Source organism: Bidens hawaiensis, unplaced genomic scaffold, assembly GCF_021521415.1.
Source record: "Bidens hawaiensis isolate Kalapana, Puna unplaced genomic scaffold, B.hawaiensis_p1.1 tig00025714_1, whole genome shotgun sequence".
Classification (NCBI taxonomy): Eukaryota; Viridiplantae; Streptophyta; class Magnoliopsida; order Asterales; family Asteraceae; genus Bidens; species Bidens hawaiensis.
In genome coordinates this window covers 141543-164650 of record NW_027494111.1, presented here as the reverse complement: position 1 = coordinate 164650, position 23108 = coordinate 141543, and the positions used below count along the sequence as shown (strand labels likewise).

Genomic DNA, 23108 nt, shown 5'->3' with positions numbered 1-23108 from the left:
ATATATAAAATTTTGTGCCCTCGAAAATTAAGTGCCCCGGTCGGTCGCCCACGTTGCCCTATGCCCGAGCCGCCCATGCGGAGTGGGGTTGGTGGACTCCATGAGAGAGCTAGTCCAAGTCGGGACCACCATCCCCCGTATACGGGGGTTAATTTTTCGCCACATTTCGGGGAATAATCCACACTTTCTCCCGTTCAATAGTTTGTCCGCATGACCATTAAAAAAGTTATTTAATTTTATAAATATAACTCAATTCAATCTAACTTTCACACATTTCTATCTCGCAACTTTCTACTCGAAATCCATATAAATTTTTTATCTTCAAGCAATATATATACTTCGCTCGATGGATTTGTTTCAACTTCTGCCATTTCCGTAAGAGTCGTAATGCTTTGAGGAAGAATAGATTAACTTATATGTTTTTTACTAGCATGACATCTTGCTCGTTTGACAAAGTTCAAGACACCGCTTAATCGCCAAGAAGGTTTCTTTTTGTAAACGTTGTTTATTTTATTTAAGGTAGCACATGGAGACGATTGTCGAGAGACTCATAATTGATAATGGTACAATACTTCATTGGTGACAATCCAGCATTCACCCCCAAGATGTAAGGGATAAAAATTTACTTTTACTAATCGTCGAGAGTCTTAGATGACAATCCAACATTCACACGAGTTAGAGAAAAATTTTGAGTACTTTCTAAGGGGTTTTGACGCAAAAGGTCGTCAAAGCTTTACAACGCTACAAAAGCGCATGTCATCTATACGACAACTCACATACTGTGATGTTTCTTCCTCCCTAGATGAATACTTGAATATGTCTGGGAGAACAGTGCGGTACAAATTTTTGGATTTTTCCAAATTTCCGGATTTCTCAAAGTTTGAATTCTTAATTGGTTAATTCTTAGAAAAAGGTTGTTGGAGTTGCAAACATTAGTTCATTTCTCAAAGTCACTTGATGTAGTTGTAGAAGTTTTGATAAAGAGGGGCACCAAGAAACATTAGATATATAGTTATAGTTATAGCCTCTTTTAGGATCAATAAAGATGTTAATAATTTAGTACACACAGTTGGCAGAAATTAATAAAATTAAATGAACCACTAGTAATTACTTTATCTACACATCTTGTAATCCATCTTTCTCATGCCATGAATCCATTATAAATAGGAGCTCAAAGTAAACGTTTAAGAAGCACCCAAATTATAACAATGTCTTTCCCACTACTTTCATTTGCCTCCACATTCACTCTCACCAACACCAAACCCCTCTTCAAGACTCAAACCAACCGAACCCAAGGGTTTAGAGTCTCATGCAACAAATCACCACAAGATCACAATGAAAACCAACTCATACTCCCCAATGTAGACCGAAGGGACCTTCTCGTGGGTCTCAGCGGCCTCTACACCGCGGCCAGCCTCACTTCCTTACCCGCGGCATTAGCTGATCCCGTAAAAACCCCTGATATTACTTCCATATGCAAGGAATCAAGTTTAGGGTTTCCGGATATTGATCATGCTATAAGGACACGGAAATGCTGCCCGCCTAGCCTTGGGAAGAAGGTTAAAGATTACAAGATTCCTAGAAAACAAACGGTGCGAATGAGATGGCCAGCACATAAAGGAACAAAGAAGCAGGTGGATGATTATATAAAACTATTCAAGCCATGAAAGATCTCCCCGAAAACGATCCACGCAGCTTCATTAGCCAAGCTAAAATCCATTGTGCTTATTGTAACGGCGGTTACAATCAAGACGGTCTTGACACCCCTCTTCAGATTCACAACTCGTGGCTCTTCTATCCGTTCCATCGCTGGTACCTTTATTTCTACGAAAGAATACTCGGAAAGTTGATTAACGAGCCTGATTTCGCGTTACCTTTCTGGAAATGGGACGATCCAGAAGGCATGCCGATTCCAGAAATGTTTCTACACAACAAGTGTATTAATGGAAAGCCGAACCCTTTATATGATGTTTATCGCGATGAAGCTAGTGTCAAGGAAAGAATAGTGGACCTGGCCTTCCGTGGCGTTGATGAGGACCGATCGCCTGAGAAGCAGATAGCGTGCAATCTTAGTACAGTGTACCGAGATTTGGTTAGAAACGGAGGTGATACGTTAAGCTTCCATGGGGGCGAATATGTAGCTGGAAGCAAACCTGTCCCGAACGGTGATAAGTCAGTTGGATCCGTGGAAGCGGGTAGTCACACGGCCGTGCATAGATGGGTAGGCAACTCGAAATTGCCTAATCATGAGGACATGGGTAACTTCTACTCCGCGGGTCATGACCCTTTGTTTTACATCCACCATTCGAATGTTGACCGTACGTGGAAACTATGGAAGGATTTGCGCCTTCCAGGACACGTTGACCCAATCGACAAGCCAGACTGGTTAAACGCGTCATATGTGTTCTATGACGAGAATCAGGAACTTGTACGCGTTTATAACAAAGACTGCATGAACTTAAAGAAACTTGGTTACAATTACATCGAAAACTCCAAGGAAGTGTTGCCGTGGAGCAAGAGTCGACCACCTAAACGTAGCCTAAGCACTCAAGTTGCATCCACGGAGAATGTGCAGACGGTGGAGCAAATTAGGTTCCCTGTGAGCCTAGACAAGGTCCTGAAGATTCGTGTGAAGAGGCCTGCGGTGAACAGGACCGAAGAGGAAAAGGCTAAAGAGAACGAGGTTTTAATGATAAACGGCATAAATTTTGATTGTGGAAAGTTTGTGAAGTTCGACGTGTTCGTGAACGACAAGGTTAATAATAAAGAAAGTGTTTTTCCCACGCCTTGTGATCCTGAATACGCGGGTTCTTTTACACAGATTCCACACGGAGTGTGCAAAGAGTGTCCATGAGCAGTGCGGCGAGGTTTGGGCTAAATGAGCTGTTGGAGGACACAAACAGCGAAGGCGAAAAGTATGTGTTGAAGAGATAATTCAAAGTTTATATTTATCTATTAATATTAATGTTTTGTTGAGTCATGTTAGGATATCGAGACTAGTCTTTATGTTTATTTTGAATTTGTTTTTCCATTATCTTGTTTATAGGAGGTTAGGATAATATTTGTGTTGGAGTCGGATTGTGTTTTGTTCTCCTATATAAGGAGGTGTTTATTAATGAGAAAAAAAAAAGACTTTCGTGAAATCTTCTTGGTTGTTGTTGATATCTAATTCCAACATTATGGTATCAGAGCTACCAGGTTGATCATTCGTTAACAATGGCAGAAAAATCTTCATCCCTGGTAATTCCGATATTTAAGGGTGAAGGATACGACTTATCCGAATGAAGACCATCTTGGTTACCCAAGACTTGTGGGATTTGGTGGAAACTGGATATGATGCTGGTGAAGAGAATCAGGAGCGCCTAAGGTTGAACCGGAGAAAGGATTCAAGGGCTCTCTCAGTTATTCAACAGGGGGTTCATGATGATGTGTTTTCAAGAATCGCTGCTGCTACAACCGCGAAACAAGCGTGGGTGTTACTCAGGAATGAGTATCAAGGGGATGATAAGGTTAAGATGGTAAGACTTCAAGGTCTTCGTCGTGACTTTGAAACCATCCAGATGAAAGATGGAGAGGTAGTCAGTGACTTCTTATCCAAGGTAATGAAATTGGTGAATCAACAACGAGCGTATGGGGAAGACGTGGCCGATCAGAAGGTTGTAGAGAAAGTTCTTAGAAGTCTACCAGATCGATGGAATCATGTGGTTGCTGCCATCGAGGAATCTAAAGACTTGTCTACCTTGTCTTTTGATCAACTTATGGGGTCACTCCAAGCTCATGAAGTTCGGTTGAATAGAAACGTTCAACCGGTTGAAGAAGAACATGCTTTCCAAGCAAAGGAAGATGAGAGTGGTTATTCGTTCAGAGGAAGAGGACGCGGATCAGCCCGTAGTCGTGGTAGAGGCAGAGGACGAGGGTTCGGCCGAGGAAGGGGTGTGCAATGTTATAATTGCAACCGATTTGGACATGTGAGGTCGGAATGTTGGAGCGAACCTCAAGCTAACGCTGCCATAGAAAGAGAAGATGGAGATGAAGAAGGTTGGCTTTTCATGGTTGTCTCATGTGACAGTAACCAAGAAGAAGCTCTTATGGCAAATAATAAGGAAGAACCTCTTGCAAGTAGTGTGTGGTTCTTGGATAGTGGGTGCTCTAACCATATGACGGGGCAAAAAGGGTTGTTCAAAAGCCTAGATGACACGAAGAAGCTAAAAGTTAGAATGGGAAACGGAAACGGAATTCAAGTCGAAGGCAAAGGTGTGGTCAAAATAGAGACAAACACGGGTAAACATAGAACCATCGAAGAGGTGCAGTTCGCACCAGATCTGAGTTACAACCTACTTAGTGTAGGGCAGTTGATGAGGGCTGGAAACTCAATTTTGTTTGACGAGGGGGAGTGTACTATAACAAACAAACGTAGCGGTCAAGTAACATACAAAATTCCGATGGCCAACAACAATACATTCCACTTTGACATAACTCAAACATCAACAGTCCTTTCAACAATGCGAGACGAGTCATGGTTATGGCATCTACGATATGAGCATCTAAATGAGGTTAGCCTCAAAGCGTTAAGTAGCAAAAGTCTTGTAAACGGTTTACCCATTATTACAGGTTGGAATACCACATGTGAAGGATGTGTTTACGGGAAGCAAACCAGGAATTCGTTTCCTCATGAAGCATCAAGAACATCCCACAAACTACAATTGATTCACACAGATGTAGTTGGACCCATGCCAACGCAATCCCTTGGAGGAAGTAAGTATTTTGTTTTATTCACAGACGATTTTAGTAGGATGACTTGGGTATACTTCCTTCATGAGAAATCTGAAGTATTTGGCAAATTCAGAATATTAAAAGCCAAAATTGAAACTGAGACTGGTGTAAGGATCAAGGGAATTCGATCCGACAATGGTGGAGAATTCCGCTCCAAGGAATTCAAAGAATTTTGCCGAACTGAAGGCATACGTCATGATTTTACCGCTCCGTATACACCTGAGCAGAATGGTGTGTCGGAGCGGAAGAATCGTACGGTGTATGAGATGGCGATGAGTATGTTACATTGGAAGGGTCTAAGTAAGCAATTCTGGGGAGAGGCAGTAGCTACTGCTGTTTATTTAAGGAACTTATCACCAACAAAAGCTGTTAGTGAGCAAACTCCGTATGAAGTGTACTATGAAAGAAGGCCTTCAGTTCATCATTTGAAAGTATTTGGATGCATTGCCTATGCATTAACACCTTCTCAACATCGAAGGAAACTTGATCCCAAATCAGTGAAGTGTATATTTGTCGGATATGCTCCTACGTGCAAAGCTTATAGGTTATACAACCCGGCTAAAAGAACTATAATCACAAGTAGAGATGTTGTCTTTGAAGAAACTGCTAATTGGCATGCTGCCAATGAAGATAGACACATCTTACCTTCTGATTTATATCAGAAAGATGAAGCAAACAAGGAACCCTTAATTGAAGACGGAAATGAAATGGAGGAAAGTGAAGAAACTAACACCCCAAGCCATTCAGAACCAAGAAGTAACCGGAATTCAGAACCAAGAAAAAGTAGCCGAAGAAAACAAGTTTCAGTCCGGTTGAGAGACTATGAAGTGGGTTCCACAAGTAGCGCTCGTAATGAAGAGATCACGGAAACAAATGCGTGCCAGTTAGCTCTCACCATGGTAGAACCTACAAGCTATAATGAAGCAGTTAAGTATAATGAGTGGGTAAGTGCAATGCAAACTGAGTTGAGTGCACTTGAAAAGCATCAAACTTGGTCCCTAACAAAGTTGCCAAATAACAAAAGAGCAATTGGGTTAAAATGGGTTTATAAGATAAAACTAGGAGTCGATGGTAAGATTCAAAAGCACAAAGCACGATTAGTCGCTAAAGGTTATGCCCAAGAGTACGGGATAGACTATGAAGAAACATTTTCCCCCGTAGCTCGTTTTGAAACTATTCGAGTCATACTATCTATTGCAGCACAAAAAGGGTGAAGTATGCATCAATTGGACGTAAAGTCGGCATTCTTGAATGGACCGCTTCAAGAAGAAGTATATGTGATCCAACCCCCGGGGTTTGAAATCGAAGATCAAGAAGACAAAGTTTATAGGCTACACAAAGCCTTGTACGGTCTGAAGCAGGCTCCACGTGCTTGGTATGAACGAATTGATAAATATCTACAAGGGCATGAGTATTATAGAACCAAAAGTGAGCCAACTGTGTATGTTAAGAGGATGGGTGAAGACCTTATAATTGTGTGTATCTATGTAGATGACATAATATATACAAGCTCATCCACAAATCTTCTACAAGAATTTAAAGCCCTGATGGTGAAAGAATTCGAGATGTCCGATATGGGAAATCTCTCTTATTTTCTTGGTTTAGAAATAACACAAAGCAAAGAAGGTTTGTTCTTATCTCAAAGAAAATATGCTACTGATTTGCTAAATAAGTTTGGAATGAAGAATTGCAATTTATCATTGACTCCTATGAATTGTAGAGAGAAGTTCAAAGCGGATGAAAGTGATGAAATTGCTGACGTTCGTGTGTTCAAAAGTCTAGTCGGTGGGCTGTTGTATCTTTCTCATACAAGACCGGATATTGCATTTGCTGTAGGGTTAATCTCAAGATATATGCAGAAACCAACAGCTTGTCATCTAGGAGCAGCAAGACGTATATTTAGGTATGTGGTTGGAACCGTTAGTTACAGGTTATGGTATGAAAAGGGCAAAACAATCAAGTTGAAAGGCTATACAGATAGTGATTGGGCTACTTCGTTAGAAGATAGAAAAAGTGTATCAGCAAACATATTTTTTTGTGGGTCTGGAGCTATCTCATGGAGTTCAAAAAAACAAGTTGTGGCATTATCCTCAACAGATGCAGAGTACGTAGCGGCCGGTGCTGCGGCATGTCAAGCTGTGTGGTTGAGGCAATTACTAGATGAACTGGGAGTTAAACAAACAGAACCAACAACCATTTTGTGTGATAATCAATCAGCAATATTCCTCACAAAGAATGCAGCTCTACACAAAAGAAGCAAACATATTGATATTAAATATCATTATATTAAAAGCTTGGTTGAAACTAATCAAATTATAGTGAAGTCGTGTTACACTGAAGAGCAAGTAGCAGATGCACTCACTAAAGCGCTTGGAACCGAAGAGTTTGCTTATTTGAGAAAGCTAATGGGAGTGAAGGAACTTTGAATTAAGAGGGGGTGTTGAAGAGATAATTCAAAGTTTATATTTATCTATTAATATTAATGTTTTGTTGAGTCATGTTAGGATATCGAGACTAGTCTTTATGTTTATTTTGAATTTGTTTTTCCATTATCTTGTTTATAGGAGGTTAGGATAATATTTGTGTTGGAGTCGGTTTGTGTTTTGTTCTCCTATATAAGGAGGTGTTTATTAATGAGAAAAAAAAAGACTTTCGTGAAATCTTCTTGGTTGTTGTTGATATCTAATTCCAACAGTATGCAACGGTGGCATTGGTGCCAATGGCAGGGTGTGAGGATCTCACCATTAGCTTTGTCACAATCAAGTTGGTTCCTCGACCGAAACCTGTACCGTTTGAATCTGAGTAACATTTGCAAGGGTAACTCTGGATATTGTTTAGCCGGTTAATGCACCTTGAGTTGCATGGCTTTCAATAAAATTATGTAATCAATAAACATGGTCTACTAAGCCCAGTACTTGTCTTCTAATGTTTTCCTCATCAAAATTACTCTTTTCCCTTCCCTAAATGAAATCTTATGTATCATAGAAATAAAAACTCACAAAAAATACACATATTATAACTAGAGGTCGCAATGTGAATAAGTTGGGTTGGGTTGGGTTGGATTTGGGTGATGGGTTAAAATGAGTATGGATCAGGATAAAGTTTTAAAATAGAGGGTTAGGATTGGTATGGGTTAAGATAGGTTCATCTTGACCCAAGTAAAGGTTAAAGTATAAAAGGTTTCAAAAAGCCCTCAAAAAAATTCAAAAAACTTAATAAAAAAATAATAACTCAAAATATAATAAAAAACGCAAGATGTAAAGTAACTAAAACGTTCCCCCCGTTGCCCTTGTTGATTAAATAAAAAATAAATAAATAAATAAATAATAAATTGGTTTTGTATCGGTTCAGGTTCCGGATTTGCTTTTTTACATTTCAGTCGTTTTCGGTATTTGTTCGGTTTCAATGATTTCGGTTTCGATTTCTTGGTTCTATTCAGTTTCGTAGGTTTTGTTTGAAATAAAATTGGACGAAGCTTGTTTTAGTCCATTCTAACCCATAAACAAGCTCATTCTAACCCATAACCAATAGTCATTAGTATTTCTCCAACCCATATTGATCTCTTTGAAAAATTCTTTTAATCCATCATGACACATTCCTATTTTAAAAGTTATTCATATTGACCCAAAATAACTCATTTGAGATTATTTTGCCACCCCTATATATAACTTTACATGTTACTAATTGCTCTTTGCCATCTCCACCCTTGTTGATTCCCGCCACCGTATATTGTTGGACCAAAACCGGTCATCGACGCCCCACATTTCATTACCTCCAGTACTCGTTGAGCTAAAGATCCGTACTCGTTGAGCTAAAGATCCATGAAATTTTTTTTCTAACGACTTAGCAAGCAATCATGATTTGTATATCTGCTACCCCTCCCCTGGTGATTTCGTACTATATCTTACGGGGTGTTTGGGATTGTTTATTATGTGAGAGGATAACTTGATAAGTTACAATATTTGTAACTTATAACTTATGACTTATTCCAAAAATAAGTTATAAGGAGGTCAAAGTAAAAATAAGGAATCCCAAACACCCCATTAATATATAATTTCCTTTTGTCTTAGTTTATAACTTTTAGAATATGTTTTTTATTGCGATGCACTTATTTTTATCTTTGCGTCGATATAAATTTTGTTTAAATCGAATCGATATGATTTGCATACCTCCTTAAGATTCTTAACTATAGCGCATTATTGACTAATTGTGTGTGCGTGTGTGTAAAGTTAGCATCATAAACCTACAACTGACTTACTACTATCTTATTATAAGACAGACTGGGAGACAGAGGGGAGGCTTTATTCAACCATTCTAAAAAAGACTGGTTACCATATAAGAAGAAAGAAGAGACTGCCTACTGCTTTTGCTTTGAAAGCGGCTTGGAAGGAAAGACTCCATAACCAAAAGGCAAAGGCATTGGTCCTACCAAGTGTCCTACTAGGAATATAGGAAGAAAAACTATTATTCTTAGCAGTTGAAGAAGTGAATTGAATCACCCAATACTAAGCAGACTTGAACTCCTCCCTTGCCGCTCAGATGATTCCCCGATCCGCTAAATCGTCGGATTGTCTTCTTAGAGTTAGAGTAGAGCTATGATGCAAAACAATGTTCACCAACTCTTCCATAGTAATCATCCAGCCAGCTCGGGAAAGCGGTTTTTCTACTACTTGGCATTAAGAGAAGCTGGGTAGCTCCGTAATTTGTCAAGGAGGTGGCTTTCGCCTATAAGGACAGTTGGAGTTGACGGTACAGTAAGAGCTTGTTGCTGGAATAACTTGTGTTGATGGAATAGAAGCTCTTCCTACTCTCGTATCCGATGAAGAATAGGCCCAAGGGACATCCATGGACAACCGCCACCCACGTGGTTTAGCTAATTCAACAAGGGTCTTGGTATATTACTTTTATTAGAATCCAATCCCAATGGAGGATTTTCTATCGAAAGAGAAGACCAGGTCAAGTAACTCAAATCGAAACACTTATCATGACATCACACAAATATCAACTGATAAACAAACATGAGTATCAAAGATACCTAGATTTTCACAGATTGTCAATTAAGCACATATCAGTTAATCATTCAAAAGTATCATATCAAACACATACACACAAACAACATTCATCAAAACTTTGAGAAGATAGTCAGTTTGCTCAATCAAGCACACATCATAAATCAGACTTCATTAGAGTTGATCATTCCCAGGGCTTTCAGAAGAAAGTTAAACCAGGTTCTATCAAGTGGTTTTGTGAATAGGTCAGCCAAATTGTCACTTGTATCAACTCTTTTTACCTCAATCAAACATTTTTCACTACAACTAAACATATAAATAACTAGATTCATTATAGTTTTAAACTTTAGTTATTATGTTATAAAAAAATAATATGGTGTAATAATTGTTTTACTTCAAAAGTTATATAGTGATAATAATTAAAATAGTATTATCATAAATACACTAATTATTATAAATATATACTTGTACGTTTCATTGGTATGGTTAAGGTTGGAGTACATATCATGAAGTACGAAGTACAAAACATCTAGTACATCGTTCCAACATATAAGGGGATTCTTTTCTATATGCAGTCTTCCATTGATTTTTAATCTTCTGTGGATAAGGGGTCACATGTAGACGAATCAAGTTTGATGTGTTTCTTGAACGACGAAGATAATGGTCGCCTGTCTGGTTTTTATCTCAATTAATTCACTGTTACCCCTCGAATAATGTAAGGTATTTTTTTATCATAACATATTTACACTAGTTTATCATCATCATCATCATCGTACTCAGTATATCCCACCAATAGCAAAGCTATGGTAGGGTCTGAGAAGGGTAAGATGTAGGCAGCCTTACCTCTACCCCATAGGGATAGAGAGGCTGCTTCCGGTGAGACCCCCGGCTCGATAGTAGTTTTGCATCAAGCCTTAGACATAAGGCACATAGCACTCAATCATCGGGACACCGGCTGATCGGTGCATGTACCCTTATCTTTCAGCTATCAACGCCACTACATGATGCCTGATTAACCGTCCGTCACTTTTAACGTTATTTTCACGAGATTAGTAAAATAACGTCAAAATTAGTGCAATTTCACTTTTGCCCACCCGAGGGTTCACACATATATACATCATATGTGCGCACCGCAAGCAGTGCAATTTACACTAGTTTATATTATAGTTAATTTCGAATGCAATTCGTGTAACAACTTATAAATTACTCGTAAGCAATAGTATGTTTCATGTTTCAAACTTACAAACCAAATATCAAAAATTTATTTATTGGTGGAAATTTGTTTCACTGCTCTCACTTATAAAGAGAATCAATTGGCCCATGTCGATAGCTCCTAGCCCGATCATCTAGGTATGCCTGAATTTTCTTTTCTAAATTATGTAAATATGAATAAACTCATTGAAAATTTAATTGTTTAAACCAAATAAAATACCCTTTTACTTATACACAATATATCTCGCATTTGGCCCAAAAATTTTGATTCTCAGTGACAGCCATGTTGGCCCATATTGTCTTCGTCGTTCACAAACACGTCAAACTTCAAAGACTTCGTCAATAAGGATAAACATGCAAATGGCAAGCTAGCAAGGAATCAGATTGCGTTTTCTGTACTGTGTAGTGTACACATGATGAACCTAGAGTTTACAGGTAAGAAGTCGTAACAAAATTGTTTTAGATTCGTTTCTATACATCGATTATTTCTTTTAGTAGATAATGCATGAATTGGTGACTTTACCCTTGAAACTTTTATATTTTGAAACTCTGATTGTAACCTACCTTTGAGGTTTCTTACAGTATAAAATTGCTACATATGCAACACTTGTGAAAATCGAATCTGTAATAAAACTATCTTGTTTTGTTACGTTAAAGATAAGAGTTCAACACACACAAAAAAACATATTCCCACGGTTGCAATAGACTAGTTTAAAGTTGTACCCTTAATACCACCATATGTTACCATGTTAGGCTAGATGTGCCACATAGTGGCCAACTAGAAAAGAGAACTGTTACGTTTACATTTTCAGAATAGGTGTTAATGTGTTACGGTTAATGAACATGAAAGCCGAGTAAGGTTTCTCTAATTTTTTTTATTGCATTTAGTTCACTTTTCTTGAAGTCACCCCGGCCAACAACACCTCTGCCACCTCCCGTCACCTCCGTCCAGTGACGGAATCAGAACTTTATAATCGGAGGGTCGTAATAGAAATGTTTTATTTTTGTTAATGTACACCAATCAATTTTTTTTACCAATACTCGTAGTTGTAAATATGGGCCCCCATAGGCCATAGCTTGAAATCGTTGTAAAACGACTTCACTTTCAACACTTGCAAAAACATCTTTCTCAATATAACAAAATTTCCTCTCAACTTCTTTTATTATTACTTTTTATTAGAATTCTAAGGATATGAAGAATTCTCGATACATGGTTTGGGTTCTTTACCGGAATACTTGTCTATACGTTTATTTCTACGCAAAAATAATAGAAAACTATGAGAAATTAAATTACATATTACAATATTCTAATTGAATGTTGGTATAACAATCGTAGCACTATCGATTTAATTACTATACCGTTCGAAAAACAATAAATCAATTCAATGCTTATAATTAAAAAAATAACTTTTACTAACCTAGAAAATGAAAGTAAATTTAATAAACTTACGTATTTGTAGCAAAAGGTGGAATACCGAGATTAGAGAGTTTGCTTTTCTTTGGGGTTAAAACTTAGAACAGATGTGACAGCCAAATTTTTTTTTTTTTAAAATAAAAAAATACAAATACAGTTAGTAAAAAATTAGGTTTTTAATATTTTAATTTGTATATTGGGCCAATTGCTTAAAAGGCCCACTAACAACTCAATTTAACCCAATAATAAACATTAAGATACAGTTGTCGCCTGCCAGTCTGTCTTCTTTCTTTATCACTGCAACTTGCCAAAGCCTTAACAGCATGCCGGATCATCACTCGCCGCCAAGCCGGAAAATCTTTCTTCGTCTGTTTTTTTTCTAAACTTCAATGCTTTTTGGAGGATAATCAACTATATAAAATGTTTTTGGCTAAGTACTCCTGCAACCTTAAAGTTTGGCCGGCCGGAGGGTCAATCGACCCCCTTGAACCATCACACCTCCGTCCCATGAACCATCGCACCCCCGCCACCCACCCACCGGGACCACACATGATTCTTGATTTCTTGGTCAATTCTTGAAGTTCAGGGCAAATATTGATGTAGGTTTGAGGTAAATTGGTCTTTTAACTTAAAGATTGTTGATGGGTGTTGGGGTTTGATTAATGATTGGGGAATTGGAGTTCAACTTTTGGTGGGGGGGGGGGGGGGGGGTTAGGTTTTGGGGGTTTGGAAACCAACTAGATTTCCAATCATGTTCTAAGGGTCCTTCTAGTGGTTGGTTGTCGGTTCGGCATCATTTCTCGTGGTGGATTACTTGATGAGGGTGCTATGTCTAAGACTGTAGAAAATAGTGCGGGTTCCTCTAGATGCGGTTGTTCGGTCTTTGGAGGGTGTTTGGTCGGGTCCTTTTAGGGGGTTCCATTGTTGCCCGGATGGACTGGCGGGGTCAAAGGGGATCTCTCGGTTGATTGCGCATATCTAACGACCTCATTTGTCGTCGGATGAGCGGAAAGGAGCCCTACGGGACGCCGTTCCCACATATTGTGATTTATTTATTTCGGTCGGGGAGGCTTTAAAGGCCTCAGACCAGTGGTTATGTGGGGTGTGTATGCATCTAAATGCTCTTAAACGGACGTGTCATCATGCTAATGGGGTCGCCAAGTTCAAAGAGGGGGTGGGAGTTGTGGAGGAGTTTATTGTGGGGATTGATAAACCGCATGTTATGAGGGAAGTTGCTCCCTTGGGAGGGATAGTGGCGGATGAGGTTCTCCTTGACCGCGTCTTCTCTCTTCCTATCACAACAACTAAGAGCATCCCTCATAGTTGTCGTATGGCATTAGCTCAGGCCTTCATTGCGGCTATGGTTAAGGTGGTTGCTATGCCAAAGTCTGTTGAGGCGTGGGTGAGACTTTTGTTGTTACCTCGATGCACGTTGCGAGTTTTCAGACCTTCTGAACGTCAGGAGCGCAAGTCCGGTAATAGAAAGTCTTTGTAATGTCATAGTATTCAAGTGTAACACCCCGAAACCGCAGCGGAAACGTAAACGGGATGCAACAGACACGTCTGATATCAACAGCATTGCTTATAAAGAAAACACCACTACATTAATTTAAACGTATTACATTGTTCCAAGTTTCGTTACCGTCTAGGCGTTATCACATAAGTTTTACCGATAGTACATTAACATATTTAATACAAAATATAGATCCTTAATCTTCCACAAAATAGCACACATCATCAAGCACGTATCACTAATTCCAATTTGGGTGTACCTAGAAAGCATGTAAAGAAAACGGGTCAACTACGAATAGTTGGTGAGTTTCACTAATTTAAGTAAACGATGACAAATCATTATAATAATCATATATTAGCGATGAAATTATGCTGAGCCCACAAGTGAAACCTCTGTTAACCCAAAGACACATCCAATAACCTCTGGGGACACTGTTAACCCAGAAACACATTTAATAACCTATGGGGACACTGTTAACCCAGAAACACATTTAATAATCTCTGGGGACACTGTTAACCCAGAAACACATTTAATACCCTCTGGGGACACTGTTAACCCAGAACACTGTTTCGGGCCTTACACTGTTAGCAACTCAGACAATTACCATCTTAATACATTACCGTACGATTCCCGTACAATAAACATTATATAAATACATTCATTTCCATGCGATCAGCATGTACTTAAACATTTTGATAGAAACATGCTTTCCGCCCCGGGAAAATATTTAAAACAGTTCAGTAAAAAGGGGCTCGTGAAACTCACCTTAGCACATGCAAGCAGGTAACAACAATCATTATCAGTTAACACGTCCAATCTGTAATATGATCCCTACGATCGTTACTATACACTCATTATTAATATAACTTTAACCAAGTTAACCGGTACATCTGGGGACACTGTTAACCCAGCACTGTACCCGTTCTGGGGGCAATGTTAACCCAGAAACACTTCTCCGGACTCAGATTGTGATATCGTTTAGAGTTCACTGGTCAAAATTATTATTAGTCGTTTTTCCCGTTTTGCGTGCCTAGCACGGTTATCCGTTTTTACGTTCCAAAAATGAGTTTGGTCACACACGACCCGAAAATAGTTGTTGACTGATAATTTAGTTAAAGTTGTGAAATTAGAGCTCGGTTTAGACTCCCCGATTGGCCGCGGGACCTGTTTCCGTCTTTGGCGTACCGGAATCGGTTAAAAATACCCAAATCATCCGAATTACTTTCGGATGATTCATTTTTACTTGTTTAACTCTATTATATGAAAATAGTTCATTTTTAGGGTTTTTATACACCAGTCAGTTCGTTTAGACGAACTTTACCGGTTTATGCGTTTTAGACTTTAAAAGTTTGTTTTTATCTTCTTTTTAGCACAAATAATTATCCGTTTAGTCTCGGATCTTGAAATTTTTCACAAATCACTTTTTGACAGTGTGGAATTTTATAAAAATATTTCCAGAATTAATTTTTATAATTAAAATTTATTTATCTTTTTTTAAACACCATTTAAACACTAAATATGTCGTAAATACCAAACGATCTTAGAAAAATCCCAAATTTCTCCTGGATGTCCCCTGCCATCCACATAGTCCCCTGTAATTTTTCCAGAACCAAAATCTTTCTTTACATGCCATTTTCACTAAAACCGAGCTAGAAAACCCTAGAACTCGTTTAACCGAAAAGCCTACTTAGACTTCTCCAACTGACCTAAAATTTTGTGTGTGACTTATTCATGATATAAAAAGCTTATCTGAAATTTTCCAAAATTTTTCATGACATTTAACTATTTTTCATCATTTTTGGCCAAACCCGAGCATTAAATTCACCAAATATTCATCATTTATCCAAAAATTACCAAAAATTCACAGAACTCATATTTTCATGTGTAGATCATCCCTGTGAAATTTGTGACCTAACTCTAAACCATCAACAATCTGTCCAAAAACTCCAAAACCGAACATAAACCGAATATACCTTTCGTTTTCCGCCACTACAAGCTACAAACTCGTCTTTCCGCCTTATCTACCACTAAATACAGAACCTACAACCAACATACCACAATACCAAGCAAGTTACACTCACGATCAAGCCATTTCTTTCATGGTTTCTGTTATGATTCAAAAACAAAGATTTAACCGTAAAAATTCGTTTTTGATTCGTTTAATTCCTTTCTTGGACCAAGATCCCTTGTATAACCCGTATACATCACTTGATCATGCAAGAATCGGTTTTCATCATTGAAACCTCATTTTCTTGCAAATAAACTCAAGAAACGAAGATGGAAACATGATTAACTCGATTCTTTACCTTATTTTCTTGCTACAAAATCTCGGTTTTGGATCATGATCTTGAGAGGAAGAGATGGATGTTGATTTGTTGGATGAAAAAAAAGAAATAAAGGGCTATGGGGTTTTCCCCAATCCGATCGGAACTCTTAGGGGGGTGGGGTGGGACCCACCTCTCTATTCTAGGCCACATGTTTGGATTTCGGATATCCGGATAATGTTTTGGATAATCTGGTTCAGTTCGTTTTTCGGTTAAATGTCTAATTCGGCTTAAAACGATGTTAAAACGGTCGTTTTTCGGCTTAAAAATGAAATTTATATAAAACCGATTTAAAAACTTTAAAAACTTAAACCATGACGTTTATTAACTTAAAACATCATATCATTAATTATCGCGCATCTTTTTCGGCTTGATTGATCATCTCTTGCTCGGTCTGGTATTAAAGGTTTCGTTTAATGTACCGACGTACCATTAAATCGAAATTCTTTTTCTGTGCTTTAATTCACTTATCCCGAAGCTTTAATACTTCGTAAACATCACTAAATATCATATATCTCGTCTATAATTGAACCCTCGATTCGTTCGGGTTTCAATAACTATCGATCGATTAATCGCATATTCAATACGATGAATTATATATTCACGTACGATCAATACAGTGAACCATGTATTCTCGTATAATTACTATGGTAACTCATGTACCCGACATTAAATATGACGTAACTATTGTCTACCGGTTAGGGTATCGCTGGTTTCGTCGGAATCGTTACATTTTCCCCCCGTTAAGAAATTTCGTCCTCGAAATTTTACACGCCTACTATTCCCTTCCGAGAGAAGGGTGGGGGGTTTTTCCTTCAGAATTCACCCTCACGTTACCAGGTATAATCTGGTTTTCGCTGTGAATTCCACTTAATCTTAATCAATAAAGCTTGGTGTGTCCAAACTGTTTAGTTTTCCCGTCTACTATCTCAACGGAATTATTTATGATATCAAGTATGTCTTCTATGAGTACTTCCATTACTAGTACTTTCGTTGCCTCATCGCTTAGGTACTTTTCAATCCGTATACATGGCAAAACATCATGTATAATACTTAGCCCCTGGAGTACTTTAATCGATAAACTAAATGACCAATCATGGAGATAGTCTCATGAGGTCCAATATATTAAGGAGCTATTTTCGGTTTTGGCAAACCTCATATCACCTCTCTAAGGTGATGCCTTAAAAATTCCTTGTCACCTCTTTCCAATGACAATGGTTTCCTATGAATGTTGGCATAAATCCTTTGCCAATCTCGCGCTGCTTTCAACTCATCTTAAATATTATAAATCCGATTGGTTATTTCCCGAATCAATTCAAATCTTATGGCTTGATTGACGCCCATTTTCAATTTAACAAATTGGTGATAATTACTTCACCCATAGAAAGCTTCAAGCTCTCGATGCTTCCTTCCCCGCCTTCCAATAATGGAAGTAGGATGCTATTTCGATCTGAGATAATTGAAAATGGTACTCCATGACAAGATACCATTTCACCATCATGAATTTGGGCGAGAATTCATCGTGGTAATCGTCATAGATTGGGATGAAATGCGAGGATTGGTTAATCGATCCGCGATTACCCAAATTGCATCGTGTCTTTGATATATCTTGGGAATTTGAGTCCCGAAACCCATTATAATTTATTCCCACTATCATTGGAGAATTTTCTGTCGTTGTGGCGTTCCCTAGGGTTTTTGGTGTGCAGCCTTATCTCTTGCATAACTTAAATATTCACCAAAATACGTAACCATATCTTTCTCCAAACTCGGCCATTAATGAAATCCTTTCAGGTATTCGTATCATCAATAGTCAAATCCGATCCCAGATGTATGGAATATTTCGATCTATGCGTTTAGTCCATGATTAAATCACGAAGGTCATGGAGGGTCGGGATCCAAACCCGATTTTTGAAATAGAGAATTTCGTCCACGTGCTGTTCGAAATTCTTCTCATTGCCGTGAAATCCCTCCTTTTCCAATTGTTCCTCTTTTAACGCCTCACGTTGAGCGACTCGAATCAGGTCCGAAAGGTTCGACTGGACTATCATCCCCAGCGCTCGCACTCGCAATGGCTTAACCCGATCTTTCCTACTCAAGGCATTGGCTACGACGTTAGCCTTGCCGGGGTGATAACGGTTGTCACAGTCATAATCGTTTAACAACTCGACCCATCTTCGTTGCCTCATATTCAGTTCTTTCTGATCGAATATTTGCTGCAAACTTTTATGATCGGTGAAGATGGTGCACTTCGTACCGTAGAGATATTGTCTCCAGATTTTAAGTGCGAAGATAACCGCTCCCAGTTCTAAGTCGTGAGTAGTGTAATTTTTCTCGTGTACTTTTAACTGTCGGGAAGCATAGGCTATAACCTTATTATTCTGCATCAACACGCATCCTAACCCTCTAGGCGATACGTCACAATACGCGACAAAACCATCGTTTCCATCGGGGAGACTTAAAATCGGCGCTTGGCACAATTTTAATGGTTTCTATCTTATTTGGATCTTTGTGAAATCCTTGTTGCTTTACAACATGACCAAGGGATTATGCCTTCTTTATTCAAAATCACATTTCGAAAACTTCGCGTATAGCTCTTCTTGCTTTAACACTTCCACAATTTTCCTTAACCGTCGTTCGTGCTCTTCTTTACGTTGCGAATATATCAAAATATCATCAATGAATGTTATGACAAATTTGTCTAAATAAAGTTTACAGACTTGGTTCATGAGTTCCATGAATGCTGCCGGCGCATTTGTTAGCCCGAAAGGCATAACTAAGAATTCATAATGGCCGTAGCGAATCCAAAACGATGTTGTTGCAACGTCCTCCTCTTGGATTTTTCATTTGGTGATAACTATATCTAAGACCAATTTTTCTAAAAATAAATCGCCCTTTGCAGTTGGTTAAACAGATCATTTACTTCGAAAAAGTGAATACCTATTCTTGTTCGTCACTTTATTCAATTCTCCCTAATCAATACATATCCTAACACTTCCGTCCTTCATTTCCCAAATAACACTGGTGCACCCCATGGCGACTAACTAGGTCGTATAAAACCTTTATCCAATAATTCTTGCATTTCAGTTGGCGCAAGTCGGTAAGATGCTTTAGCAACAGGGCCAGCTTGAGGTATTAAATCGATTCTGAATTCGACCTGTCGGGTTGGCGGTAATCCAGGAAGTTCTTCTGGGAAAACTTCTAGATATTTAAGTATCACTGAAACATCTTCTATATGTTTTCTTTTAAATACTTTGGCAATCGCGTTTGTTAAATACACCACGTCTTCTTGTCGTAAATATTATAACATCTCAAGATGAGATTAGAGTGGTAACATAATACCGTACACTTTTCTCTGTATCTAATCGCTTCATCGTCCGAAGGAGAGCTTCTAATCATCTTCTTTTCATATTTGATTTCAGCTTCATGTTGAGTTAGCCAATCCAGGTTAACTATTACGTCAAAACTTCTTAACTTTACTGGTCGTAGGTCAATAAGGAAAGGATTAATCATTCAGAGTAATAGGACAATTCCGAACAATTTAGTTAACCATTAGGGATTTACCGTTAGAGATTCTACCGTATGGGGTTCTATAGTTCACTAATCGGTATCTTTCCAAATGATAGGAGGTTAGCAGGAACTAACTTCTATCGACGACCGTAAAAATATCGCTGAAGCCCATTGATTTAAAACTACAGCGTACTTAATACCACCTTTGGATCATGACGTGCTTTATTCGAATTACTCACAAAAGCACGGCTCCTTGCTTGATCCGAGGTTGATGCTTGTCTTGAGGTTCGTCTTCCAACGACACCTTGGTTCAACTTTGGGCAATTTCTCTTGAAACGTTCTGTACTGCCACATTCATAGCAAGTATAACTGTTTGGCATAATTTGATTTCTTTGGATGGATTGTTATTGAGGTTGTTGGGTTCGAAGTGGTTGTACATAGTGGTGCACAAATCGGGTTCAAATGGAAAACCCGAACCGGTTCCAAACCGGTTTTTTCACACCGGGTTGTAAAATGGCACCGGTTCCAATCAAGAACCGGTTCGGTTCCCGACCCGAACTGATGCCCAGATATGCGAACTTTAAGAACCGGGTAGGGTATGAACCGGAACCGGTTTTTACGTAAAAACCGGTTCCACCGGTTTTTTTTGAAATTTAAATATTAGAGCCGTTAGGAACCGGTTCCAACGGCTATATAGCCGTTTTTGACCGTTGGAACCGGTTTTTTAACTATAAATAGGTTATTTTCTTACTATAAATAGCAAGGTTTGTTTGTTTACTTGTTAAACCACTTCCAAAACTATAAAACACACTCCAAACCACAATTAACCTTAAACCGACAACAAATGGCAACCAATGATGACGTTGTTATGGTGATCGAAACAACAAGATGCCCCGATGTTTGGGTTCATTACGATTTGTGTCTCATGACCGACTCACATGAGTTGGCACGTTGCAAATGTTGCTCGAAGTTTCTTAAAGCAGGGTCCAACTCGACATTACGAAAACATACGAATAAGTATTGTCGAGAGAAAAGAAGAATGGAAGCTAAAAAAACGGAAGTGGGAGAGTCGTCCGGCTCTACAACCCAAAAATAAGTATTCCCGGATTAAAACGACGGACTTTGTTTTTTATGTTTTAGTTGTTATGTTTAGTATCGTTTATGTTTTAATAATGTTTGTAATAGTTAGTTTTTAAATATAGGAAACAAGTTATATATAGGTTTGTAATAGTTAGTTTTTAATGGAAACAAGTTATATATAGGTTTGGGCATCAAAAACTGGTTCCAACGGCCGGTTCCAACGGCCGGTTCCAACGGATCTATTGTCTCAAAAACCGGTTCCAACGGCTATATTACCGTTGGAACCGGTTCCAACGGCTAATTGGTGTCTAAAAAACCGGTTCCAACGGCTATATTACCGTTGGAACCGGTTCCAACGGCTAGTTTGACTTTTGTTTGACCCTTCAAAAAAAACCCGTCGGAACCGGTTTTTCCGGGTACGAACCGAACCGGTTCCAATTAAGAACCGGGTAGGAACCGGGTTGGAACTGGTACTGACATACAAATAGGAGAACCGGGTACGATTTTCGGGTACAAAAATACCCAAACCGGGTATTGTTCCAACCGGGTTGGAACTGGAACCGGTTCCGGTTCGGTTCCACCAGTTAGGTTCCGGAACCGGTTTTTTTTGTGCACGTCTAGTTCTACACGAATGGGTTGGGGTTGCCGGTCCACATGGCTTCAGTTGGTTCTACAATTGGGGCATTACGTCCATCTTTACCATACATGTGGCCTACTATCACCCGACATTCTTCTTTCTGCCGATAACTATATTTTCCACATTTAAGGAAGGACCCTTTATGCGGTTCATGTTTTCACACCAAAACTAGTCTTAGTATAATTCTGGGTTGTAGGACATACCTACTTATTCACAAGTCTATCTTGCACTATACCTTTATCATTTCCCTTCTTTAACACTCGACGTTTCACCTAACGTCCTTCCATTCCGCTTCACATAGAATCAAATATATCAATGCTGGCTTGTGACACAACCCTTCCAAAGGTTGTATATTTTACAGGGTTGACTATACTCCTTATCGATGGAGTTAGCTCCCAATATAGCGCTCACTTCGCTTAATTTCAGGAGTAATTAGCCATGTTACCAGACATGACAATTCCTTCAAACGATTAGCGTGTTCTAAGTGATCAGCACACAACATTTCTATCTTTCATAGCTCAGTTTCCAATCTCTGAGTTTAATTACTCGAATAAAAGTGCTCTAGCACAAGAATTTTAAATCCTGACCATATCATCTGAGCAATAATTTTCTAACTATAATTTTGTACCATCGTGTTCCATCACGATACAACATAATCTACCAACATATCTGTAGCATATTTCACTACACAATGTTCTAGACTCTTACCAATATCCTTAACCATTTCGATCTTTTCTATCCACTCGCTAATCTATTCCTCCCTTTACCATCAGTAAACTATTAATAATCCCCTTAACACAACCGATAAACATATCCTTCATACCGGATCTAATTTATTACGACTACTATTCATGTTTAGTTTATAACTAATACTTGTAGTCATAATAGTATTCGGTGGGACATTAACACTCTTAGTAATAACACTAAGAATTGAAATATTCATAATCATGTAATTGTTCGATCTATAAGTCTGCGATCACATTTGCATCAACACTAGCAGTGATCTGTGATACGACATTCGGTATCATCATCTGCTATCCTTGAGCAATCAACTGAATCATATCAATCTCCATCATTGGAGTTACTCATTTTATGTCATTCTGCCGTACTCATCCCGTACGCAGTAATCAATACTAATCTCACCATATAACTCGTTACCAGCTCAATTATAACAGCAGGTACACATACACACCAAATATTATCATACATATTACACATACCAGTATCTAGTATATATATGTCCCACAAATATAATAACACATGGACTTAACCTGACGTCGGTTAACGTTTAAATATGTTTCATAACCCCTGTCACCAACTGACATATCGATCTTTCTCAATAAGGATTAATGTTTTAATATGCTTGATTTCAATATCCTTCTGCATGTCAGCATAACCGATACATGCTCACCGTGAGCACCAACGATTACGTACCACGGAGTTATACTATCCGTGTCTATTTGTATAACCGGCATACACGGTATACCACCTACGAACGAACAACCAACTATGCTATAATGATTCCCACACCTCTTTGTGTACGGGTAATCATTCTATTCGAGAATACATAGGTATAGACATCTAACGGATGTAAGGATAACATAGGGAGTTACAAGGTTCAAGGTAATCGCGCAACATG

The 23108-nt window shown here is 38.6% G+C and overlaps 1 pseudogene; it reads left to right on the top strand.

Annotated features, from left to right (window-relative positions):
* Positions 1–967: 967 nt before the first annotated feature.
* On the top strand, positions 968–7700 carry LOC143572088 (polyphenol oxidase I, chloroplastic-like; annotated as a pseudogene).
* Positions 7701–23108: the final 15408 nt, after the last annotated feature.